This window comes from Bos javanicus, chromosome 23, assembly GCF_032452875.1.
Source record: "Bos javanicus breed banteng chromosome 23, ARS-OSU_banteng_1.0, whole genome shotgun sequence".
Taxonomy (NCBI): Eukaryota; Metazoa; Chordata; class Mammalia; order Artiodactyla; family Bovidae; genus Bos; species Bos javanicus.
In genome coordinates this window covers 44,597,083-44,606,908 of record NC_083890.1, presented here as the reverse complement: position 1 = coordinate 44,606,908, position 9,826 = coordinate 44,597,083, and the positions used below count along the sequence as shown (strand labels likewise).

General features: G+C 48.4%; 1 pseudogene; it reads right to left on the bottom strand.

The window, feature by feature from the left end:
• Positions 1 to 1,498: 1,498 nt before the first annotated feature.
• On the bottom strand, positions 1,499 to 2,839 carry LOC133235969 (filamin-binding LIM protein 1-like; annotated as a pseudogene).
• Between the last annotated feature and the right edge of the window lie 6,987 nt (positions 2,840 to 9,826).

Below are 9,826 nucleotides of genomic sequence, written 5' to 3'. Positions count from 1 at the left end.
GGCGGGTAGGGGGGGCAGGGGTGGGCAGGAGAGGGGGGCATCAGATTTAAGTTTTGAGCATTAAAGCTCCAAATCTCAGTGCAGCAACCAGAAAGCAAGCAGGAGGGCTATCACTTACTCTACAACATTAAAACATAGCATGATATTCTCATGAATTGATCTCTTATTTATTTATTTTTTGAATAGTTGTGCATTTATTTTCATGTATAACTAGCACATCAACATGTGACTGTGTGGATATATTGCTTAGTTAGCATAAGACTAGATTGGTAAGTGAGTAAAAAGAAAAAAGATGTTGAGTTAAAGAAAATATTAAGGAAGTTAGAGAACAGGAGGTCCTCATATGATAAAAATTGTGGAGGTTATGGGAATGCCTGGAGTTTGGGACTCGCTGCTCTAAGCTTCAGGCAAGACACTCTGCTCTGGTCTGAAGCCCTTAGGGGGCCTTACACAGAAACCCTCCAGGCATGTGGAGCTCTGAGAATCCTCCTAAGAGCACATGGTACATTGAGACGACCCCAGGGAGGAAAGCACCTTTTGCTTCGTGTGTTCATGCCCTACAAAATGTCTTAGAAGTTACAAAGCAACAAGTGATTTTTTCTTAAAAGGGAAAAGAATCTTAGAGGTGTGGCCTTGAGTGGGCAGTGGTCACAGGGCAGCCTGGGCTGAAGGGCCCAAGCAGGGGTTGGGGGACACCCTTGTTACTGTTCTGGAGGAGTGTATGTGTGTGTGTGTGAGCACAGCCCCCTTCAAGGCTGCAGGAGGAACACCCGAGGGCTCCTGTGCTCCGATCCCTGGCAAACAACAGGCACTTAATCAGTGTCTGCAGAATCACTGTCGCACAGGAAGGAGGCACCAGAAGGCAGGTGGAAGAGTTGCTGACATCATCCTTGGGTGTCAGCGTGTCGCCCTTTGCTCCTGCCACTGCTGTGCAGGGTCTGAGCCCCATGTCAACATGGCCCCGAGGTGGGAAGTCCGTGCCACCAGGAGGGTCACCATCTTGTACATTTATGAACAATGGAAGGTATTTCCCCATCTTCTCCAAAAATCCAAAGTATGTTTCTCATCATTTAACCTTCAAAGGTTAAAAATAGTGCTTTTTAAAGGACTCCGAGGTTGTACTCTAATAGCTCAGCACCCTCAGAGCTCGTGGATCATCGCTATGGACACAGGGTGCCTGCTGGAGACTCACCCAACTGACCCCTGGAAATGGAGGTCAAGGCCAGTGCTCAAGAGGGGCCAGAGTGGTGGAGGTGGGACCCCTGGGCATGACGTTCACAGTACAAAAGCCTTCTGGTGCCCAGAGGAGAGAAGGAACCGCTGAGAGTCTGAAGGGTGTTCTGAGCTGGGAGGAGCCCGGGGCTCAGCGGCCGAAGTGATGGGTGGAGCTGCAAGCTGGTCCCTGCGTGTGGCTTGGAAGGAAAGCATGCCAGAACAGGTTGGGAAGGGACACAAGTTAGGGAAGGGGTCCTGACAAGCAGGGCTAGTGTGCAGCCACAGCCCCCAGCCCAGCGGTGCCCTCAGCAGCACCCCGCAGCACTCTGCTTCACGTGGCACAGCTTGCAGAAGAGACGGTTGTTCAGCGGGTAGCAGCCCTGGTCCGTGGGCTCCACAGACAGGAGGACCCTGCAGTCCTGACACGGGTAGCAATTCTCATGGAAGTTTCTTCCCATGTACTCAATTTTGAAGGCATCCTTCCCATCTCGGGCGATGATGGGATACTCACAGATGCTGCACACCGGGGCGAACTTCCTGTAGAAGTCGTCCAGGCAGTACACCCCATTCTGACTGTCCAGGGCAAAGCCCTCGTCCCTGATGCACCAGGCGCAGGTCACACACAGGAGGGGTGGAAGGCCTGGCCTAGGGCCCGGATGATGCACTCCCGGACAACCTTGCACACTTGGCACACTTCTCCAGGTGTCCTGGTAGCAGGCTTCACAGAGGGGCCGCCCATCCTTCTGGTAGAAGCTCTGCCCGGCCAGCCGTTGGCGGCAGACACGGCACGTGAAGCACTGGGCGGGTACTGCTTCTCCATGGCCTCTACGCCCAGCTCTCGGGGGGACACAGTCTTGCGGCAGAAGGCACAGATGTCTCTCTCAGGGAAGCCGACAGGCTCTTTGGAGTGGTGGGCAGCAGCTCCTCCTCTGCGGGCTTGAGATGACTGGGCCGAGGCTGCAGTGGAGGCCCCTCCACCAGGGCCTGTGCGGGGATGGGGGTGGGGGAGGGGCAGGTGCAACTGCCCCAAGTCTGAAATGAGTGGTGCCCCCATCGCGGAGGGGGCTCTTTGTCAGGAGGGGCAGGTCCACTGGAGGGGGTGGAGGCACAGGTGGGAGGAGGTCCGGGTCTGGAAGAGCATCATCAACGTCCAAGGGCGAGAAGGAAGTGACACCCTCCATTGGAGAGCGGAGGTGGAACAGCTGGCCCTGGGGTTGCAGTCCTGCCAGGAGGCATCCAGGAACGGAGCTTTCCCACCAAGCCAGCCCCGGGTGCCTTTGTGGGGGCAGGAGATTCCCAGGGGTGGCCAGGCTGGGCCTCACAAGCTGCTCGCCTCACCTCCTCAACCACAGCCTCATCTCGATGTGGGGGCACCAGGGTGATAAAGACAGACGAGGCGACCCTCTTCTCAGGCTTGGAGGCCATTGTTTCAGCTTCTGGTGGGGCTGGGATCTGGATTTTCCTAGGAAGGCTGAGGTCCCCAACATTCAGGCCAGCTCCACTGAGCCACCCGCACCCCTGGTGGCTCTGGTCGGTCACCTGATCTCTTATTTAGCTGAAGGGTTTGGCAGAAATTCTCCTCTCTGCTCATCAATCCCTCTGCCTCTTGCCTTTTCTCTACATGTTCCACTGGACATTTTGCAAACAAATCTCGGGCCTGGAGTCTATTCTACTTAACAGTAAGTCCCTCTTGCGATTTGAGTCACAAAACCACAGTCAGAGTGCGGAGATAGCTGTAAACCCTGCTTTTCCAGATGGAGAGCAGCCCAAGCAGGGATTTGGTGAAGTCTGTGATGAGAACAAAAGAGGCAGATGACTAGTCCCCACTCCATCTCAGTGGGCAGGAGTGCAGCCTTCCAGATTTGTCATTGCCTTGGGGTCTGGCAGGGTCATTGGCATATCTCCAATAAGGAGGAGAAAGAAACAGAACCGAGCGTCTATCAGAGGGTGTGCCTGCCTGCCTTTCTCTCGTGCAAACAACTGGAAACTATGACTTTGCTCCCTCCCCCGTAGGGGAGAGAGAAATCGGGAACTGAGATGTTTGAAAGAATGGGGGTTCTGAGATGATGAAAGAATGGGGCTAGATGAGGAGGTTAAAATGCTGTTCCTGGATTGAGAAAGGGAAGATCCATTTTTCATAAGACCAACTGCAAAACGTACAATCGTCCGGGTAGGATCCTCCCACCGTGGCGTCCTGGCAGGTAGAGGAGGGAGGATGTCCAGCACCCAAGTGGTCAGACAGCCTTGCAGTAGACTGAGGGGCGTCATCTGACACCCCCAGGCAGACACAGAGTGCAAGTCAGGCCGGCCTTGCCCCACCCTACGGCTCCTGCCCAGAATAGTGTATTGCAAGTACCCCATCGCTGATTTGCATCACCTACCAATATGTTTATGGATACATTTATTGACTTTTAATGCCACTTTAATTCTTTAAAAATTATTTATTTCTTTATTTTTGGTTGTACTGGGTCTTCTTTGCAGTAGGTAGGGGTGACTCTCTAGTTGGGGGTTCAGCCTTCTTGTGGTGGTGGTTTCTCTTGCAGTGGAGCATGGGCTGTATCTAGGGCAAGCGGGCTTTGGTAGTCGTGGCTTATAGGCTCAGTAGCTGTGGCACTCAGGCTTAGTTGCTCCGCAGCATATGGAATCTTTCTGGACCAGGGATTGAACCCATGTCCCCTGCATTGGCAGGCAGATTTTCATCCACTGGGCCACCTGGGAAGTCCTACGGATACATTTATAAACAAAGTTTCCAAGTAGCACAATTACACAAGAAACGAAAATGATTGATTTATACAAGTGTGGATTTATTTTAACCATTCCATTTCATGCCCTTCTCTAGCTAGGTAGGAACTTCCTTGGTGGCTCAGTGGTAAAGCATCCTCCTGCAATGCAGGAGATGTGAGAGACACAGGTTTTATCCCTGGGTTGGAAGATGACCCTGGGGAAGGAAATGTCAACCCACTCCAGTATTTTTGCCTGGAAAATCCTATGGTGGAGGAGCCTGGTGGGCTACAGCCCATGGGGGTCAAAGAGTCAGACCCAGTTGAGCACACAGACACACACACACATCCCCCCTAGGTGAGTCTAGGCTACCACCACTTTTTTTTTGGTCATCCCTAACCTTGAGATGCTCACCCCTGTGGGTGACTTGGGCGTATATGGAGAGTACTATTGTAATAGAAATCCAGCTCTGGCACTCGCTCCAGCTCCCCATCAAAACCATTCCATCCTTCCCCTTTCTTGGCAGAGATTTCCTCCCACTGTAGAATCTGACAGTGGCAGAGAGCCATTTTCCCAGTGTCTTTTGCAGCTCAGCCGATCAATGGCACCTGATTCTGGCCAAAGGAACTTGAATGTTTCAGGAAGATATCTTTCTTTTCTTAATTTCCAAAGAAAGATTTCTGCTTGTCTTTTTTTTTTTCCCTTTCCATGGGGAAGGCATATGATGCCTGGAACTGCAGCCACTGTCCTGTGACCATGTGGGAACAGCCCCAAGATCACGAAGATGCTGACCCAAAGCCTGGACATTGCCGAGCAACTAAACCAATCTTGGAAATGCCTGTCTCTAGGCTTCTTGTTAGGTAAGAAAGATGAACTTGTCTAAGCCCCTTTTAGTCAGATATTTTATTTCTTACAGCAGAGAGTATTGACAATAAATCACAACATATCAGGCCGTGTAGTAATGAAGTGTACAATCCCAACTCGCCTTTATAGACCCCTTGGAGGGCTTCCATTGCAGGTGGAGTAATGTCCAGAGTCCTTACCTGGACCCACCAGGCTCTGCACATCACCCCATCACCTTTCCAAGGACTCTCAGGCTTTGTTCTATGTTCCCGCCTCACATTTTCCTTCCCTTCCTTGTTTTCTGTCCTGGCCAAATTTCTGCCACAGGGCCTTTGCACACACTGCCTGTGTCCTCTTCCTTCTTCTACGTACAGCTTTAAGCTTTAAGGCGGCTTCTTCCTAACAGCTTTGCTTTATCACCCAATCTAAAGCAGATCTCGCACGCTATGGCTTGTGACACCTCCCTGCTCTGCCCTCGGTGACTGCGGCTGACTGTGGGGAGGGCCCCTCAATAGGTGTTCCAACTTCCTCCTGGAAGGGCAAGGACTGAGACTGACACTGCCTTTCCCAGGCTCCTGGGAACTGGGTTCTAAATAGAGTTGAGATTCTGCCTATCAGATATACAGAGGTGGTTTTCCCATGCTGTTGCATGAGCAGAGAGAGGTGGGTGGAGGAGTTATCTGCTGGCAGGGGACCTGGAGGAGGAGATGTGACTCTCACCTTGACAAAGGCAGCAGCTCCCTGAGTCGACTCATTTTGCGATGCACTTGGGGCGCTGATGTTGTCATTTTTGCTAGAGGTTGTTTCTTTGTTATTGTCTAGTCCCTAAGTCGTGTCCCAGTCTTTGCAACCCTGTGGACTGTAGCCTACCAGGCTCCTCTGTCCCTAGGATTTCTTTAGGCCTCTTTAAAATGTGAGCCAGCTATAACTTTTTTTTTTTTAATTTATTTTTAACTGGAGGATAATTGCTTTATAATATTGTGTTGGCTTCTGCCATACAACAAAGTGAATCAGCCATAAGTATACAATGTCCCCTCACTGTGATTTTATTCTGTATCTATTTGTACGTGGCCTTGTTAGCTGGTATCTCCTGCTCACCTCTATGCCCTGAATACCCAGCACCAGGTGCGGCACATGTCTAGGGTCAGAGTTACTTGTTGAGCTGGTAAATAAGTGATTGGAAACAGCAGACTTTGCACGGGACTTCCTTGGAGGCCCAGTGCAGGGCCTCACCGTCTAGTACAGGGGTTGGGGATTCAATTCCTGGTCAAGGAGCTAAAAATCCCACATGCCTTGTGGCCAAAAACCAAAACAGAAAACAGAAATAATATTGCAACAAATACAATAATGACTTTAAAAATGATCCGCATCAAAAAAAACAAAAACAAAACCCTTAAACCAAAAAACCAGAAATTGCCTATAAAGTTATAAGAAAATATAAAGTCCTGAAGTCGCATGTTTGATATTTCAAATTCTGCTGCTGCTGCTGTTAAGTCGCTTCAGTCGTGTCTGACTCTGTGCGACCCCATAGACAGCAGCCCACCAGGCTCCCCTGTCCCTGGGATTCTCCAGGCAAGAACACTGGAGTGGGTTGCCATGTCCTTCTCCAATGCATGCATGCATGCTGAGGTGCTTCAGTCATGTCGGATGCTATGCGACCCCATGGATAGCAGCCTACCAGGCCCCTCTGTCCACAGGATTCTCCAGGCAAGAATACTAGAGTGGGTTGCCATTTCCTTCTCCAATTTCAAATTCTAGTCATGTTTAAAAAGCCAGGAAGCTAACATTTCTTTTGTTTTTTTTCTACTCTCTCCAAACATTTCACCCTCCCCTCTCCTCTCCCCGTGTGCATAAGTCTATTCTTTATGCCTATGTCTCCACTGTTGCCCTGTAAATAGATTCTTCAGTACCATTTTTCTAGATTCTGTATATATGCATTAGAATATGGTATTTATCTTTCTCTTTCTGACGCACTTCATTCTATATATTAGGTTCTAGGTTCATCCACCTCATTAAAACTGACTCAAATGCGTTCCTTTTTATGGCTGAGTAATATTCCATTGTGTAGATGTACCACAGCTTCTTTATCCATTTATCTGTTGATGGACATCTAGGTTGCTTCCGTGTTCTAGCTATTGTAAATAGTGCTGCAGTGAACAATGGGATACATGTTTCTCTTTCAATTTTGGTTTCCTCAGGGTATATGCCTAGGAGTGGGATTGCTGGGTCATATGGTGGTTTTATTCCCAGTTGTTTTTTTTTAAGGAATCTCCATACCATCTTCCATAGTGGCTATATCAATTTATATTTCCACCAACAGTGTAAGAGCATTCCCTTTTCTCCACACCCTCTCCAGCAGTTATTGTTTGTAGACTTTTTGATGAGGGCTATTCTGACCGGTGTGTGGTGATATCTCATTGTAGTTTTGATTTGCATTTCTCTAATAATGAGCGATGTTGAGCCAACTGTATGTCACTTTGGAGAAATGTCTGTTTAGGTCTTTTTCCCACTTCTTGATTGGGTTGTTTGTTTTTCTGGGATTGAGTTGTATGAGCTGCTTGTATATTTTGGAAATTAATCCTTTGTCAGTTGTTTCATTTGCTATTACTTTCTCCCTTTCTGAGGGTTGTCTTTTCACCTTGCTTATAGTTTCCTTTGCTGTGCAAAAGCTTTTAAGTTTAATCAGGTCCCACTTGTTTTTATTTCCATTACTCTAGGAGGTGGGTGACTTCAGTGTTCTTGCCTGGAGAATCCCAGGGACAGGGGAGCCTGGTGGGCTGCCGTCTATGGGGTCGCACAGAGTCAGACACAACTGAAGCGACTTAGCAGCAGCAGCAGCAGCAGCAGCAGCAGGAGGTGGGTCATAGAGGATCTTGCTTTGATTTATGTCATCAAGTGTTCTGCCTATGTTTTCCTCTAAGAGTTTTATAATTTCTGGTCTTACATTTAGGTCTTTAATCCATTTTGAGTTCATCATTGTGTATGGTGTTAGGAGGGAGAAGGAAATAGCAACCCACTGCAGTATTCTTGCCTAGAGCATTCCATGGACAGAGGAGCCCCGTGGGCTGCTGTCCTTGGGGTTGCACAGTCGGACATGACTGAAGTGACTTAGCATGCACACATACATCGTGTTAGGAAGCGTTCTAATTTCATTCCTTTACATGTCGCTGTCCCGTTTTCCCAGCACCATTTATTGAGCAGGCTGTCTTTGCCCCATTGTATATTCTTGCTTCCTTTGTCAAAAATAAGGGACCCACAGGTGCATGGGTTTATTTCTGGGCTTTCTATCTTGGTCCATTGGTCTGTATTTCTGTTTTTGTGTCAGTACCATACTGTCTTGGAAGCTAACATTTACAATGAATTTCCAACTTGCAGGTTTCACCTGGCAGCCTCATGGCATAACAGGCAAATTTTTAAAAAACTGAAACAAAGGGGACATAAACTCTGTTACGAAAGAATAATCCTGACCACAATGGTTTTGTGTCTCAAGAAATGTAATCTCACTCAGAGAGATTTCCATGACCCTTTTTAATACCTCCCAAGAGGGCAAGTTGGGTTTCCTTGGTGGCTCAGTGGTAAAGAATCTGCCTGCCAATGCAGGAGACACAGGTTCAGCCCCTGGGTTGGGAAGATCCCCTGGAGAAGAAAATGGCAACCCACTCCCGTATTCTTGCCTGGGAAATCCCATGGACAGAGGAGCCTGGTGGGCTACAGACCGTGAGGTCACAAAGAGTTGGACATGACTTAGCAACCGAAGAACAGCAACAAGAGGACAAGGTGCACTCAGATTTGAGATGCTGGCTTAGTGCCATGGAACCCAGCATTGGAGACACAACCTCACATTCTCTCCTGGGTGATTCCCTGATGAGACACAGGCAGGCCATAGACTGGCAGATCCATGAGGGCATGAACCCATGTCTGGCTCGAATAATCCCTATTCTCCATGCTTCCTAGAATACAATCAGCACTCGGTAACCAAATGAATTCGGTAGATACAGCAACTTTCCCCTAGGTACCTATTTTACATATGGTAGTATATATGTTTGCCTTGGAACGAACAGAGATCATTCTGTCGTTTTTGAGATTGCATCCAAGTACTTCATTTCAGAGTCTTTTGTTGACCATGATGGCTACTCCATTTCTTCTAAGGGATTCCTGCCCGCAGTAGTAGATATAATGGTCATCTGAGTTAAATTCACCCATTCCAGTCCATTTTAGTTCACTGATTCCTAGAATGTTGACGTTCACTCTTGCCATCTCCTGTTTGACCACTTCCAATTTGCCTTGATTCATGGACCTGACATTCCAGGTTCCTATGCAATATTGCTCTTTACAGCATCAGACCTTGCTTCTATCACCAGTCAAATCCACAACTGGGTATTGTTTTTGCTTTGGCTCCATCCCTACATTCTTTCTGGAGTTATTTATCCACTGATCTCCAGTAGCATATTGGGCACCTACTGACCTGGGGAGTTCCTCTTCCAGTATCCTATCATTTTGCCTTTTCATACTGTTCATGAGGTTCTCAAGGCAAGAATACTGAAGTGGTTTGCCATTCCTTTCTCCAGTGGACCACATTCTGTCAGACCTCTCCACCATGCCCCGCCCGTCTTGGGTGGCCCCACACGGCATGGCTTAGTTTCATTGAGTTAGACAAGGCTGTGGTCCATGTGATCAGATTGGTTAGTTTCCTGTGATTATGGTTTCAGTGTGTCTGCCCTCTGATGCCCTCTTGCAACACCTACCATCTTACTTGGGTTTCTCTTACCTTGGACATGGGGTATCTCTTCATGGCTGCTCCAGCAAAGCGCAGCCACTGCTCCTTACCATGGGAAATAGATGGGGAAACAGTGCAAACAGTGTCAGACTTTATTTTTGGGGCTCCAAAATCACTGCAGATGGTGACTGCAGCCATGAAATTAAAAGACATTTACTCCTTGGAAGGAAGGGTATGACCAACCTAGATAGCATATTCAAAAGCAAAGACATTACTTTGCCAACAAAGGTCCGTCTAGTCAGGGCTATGGTTTTTCCAATGGTCATGTAT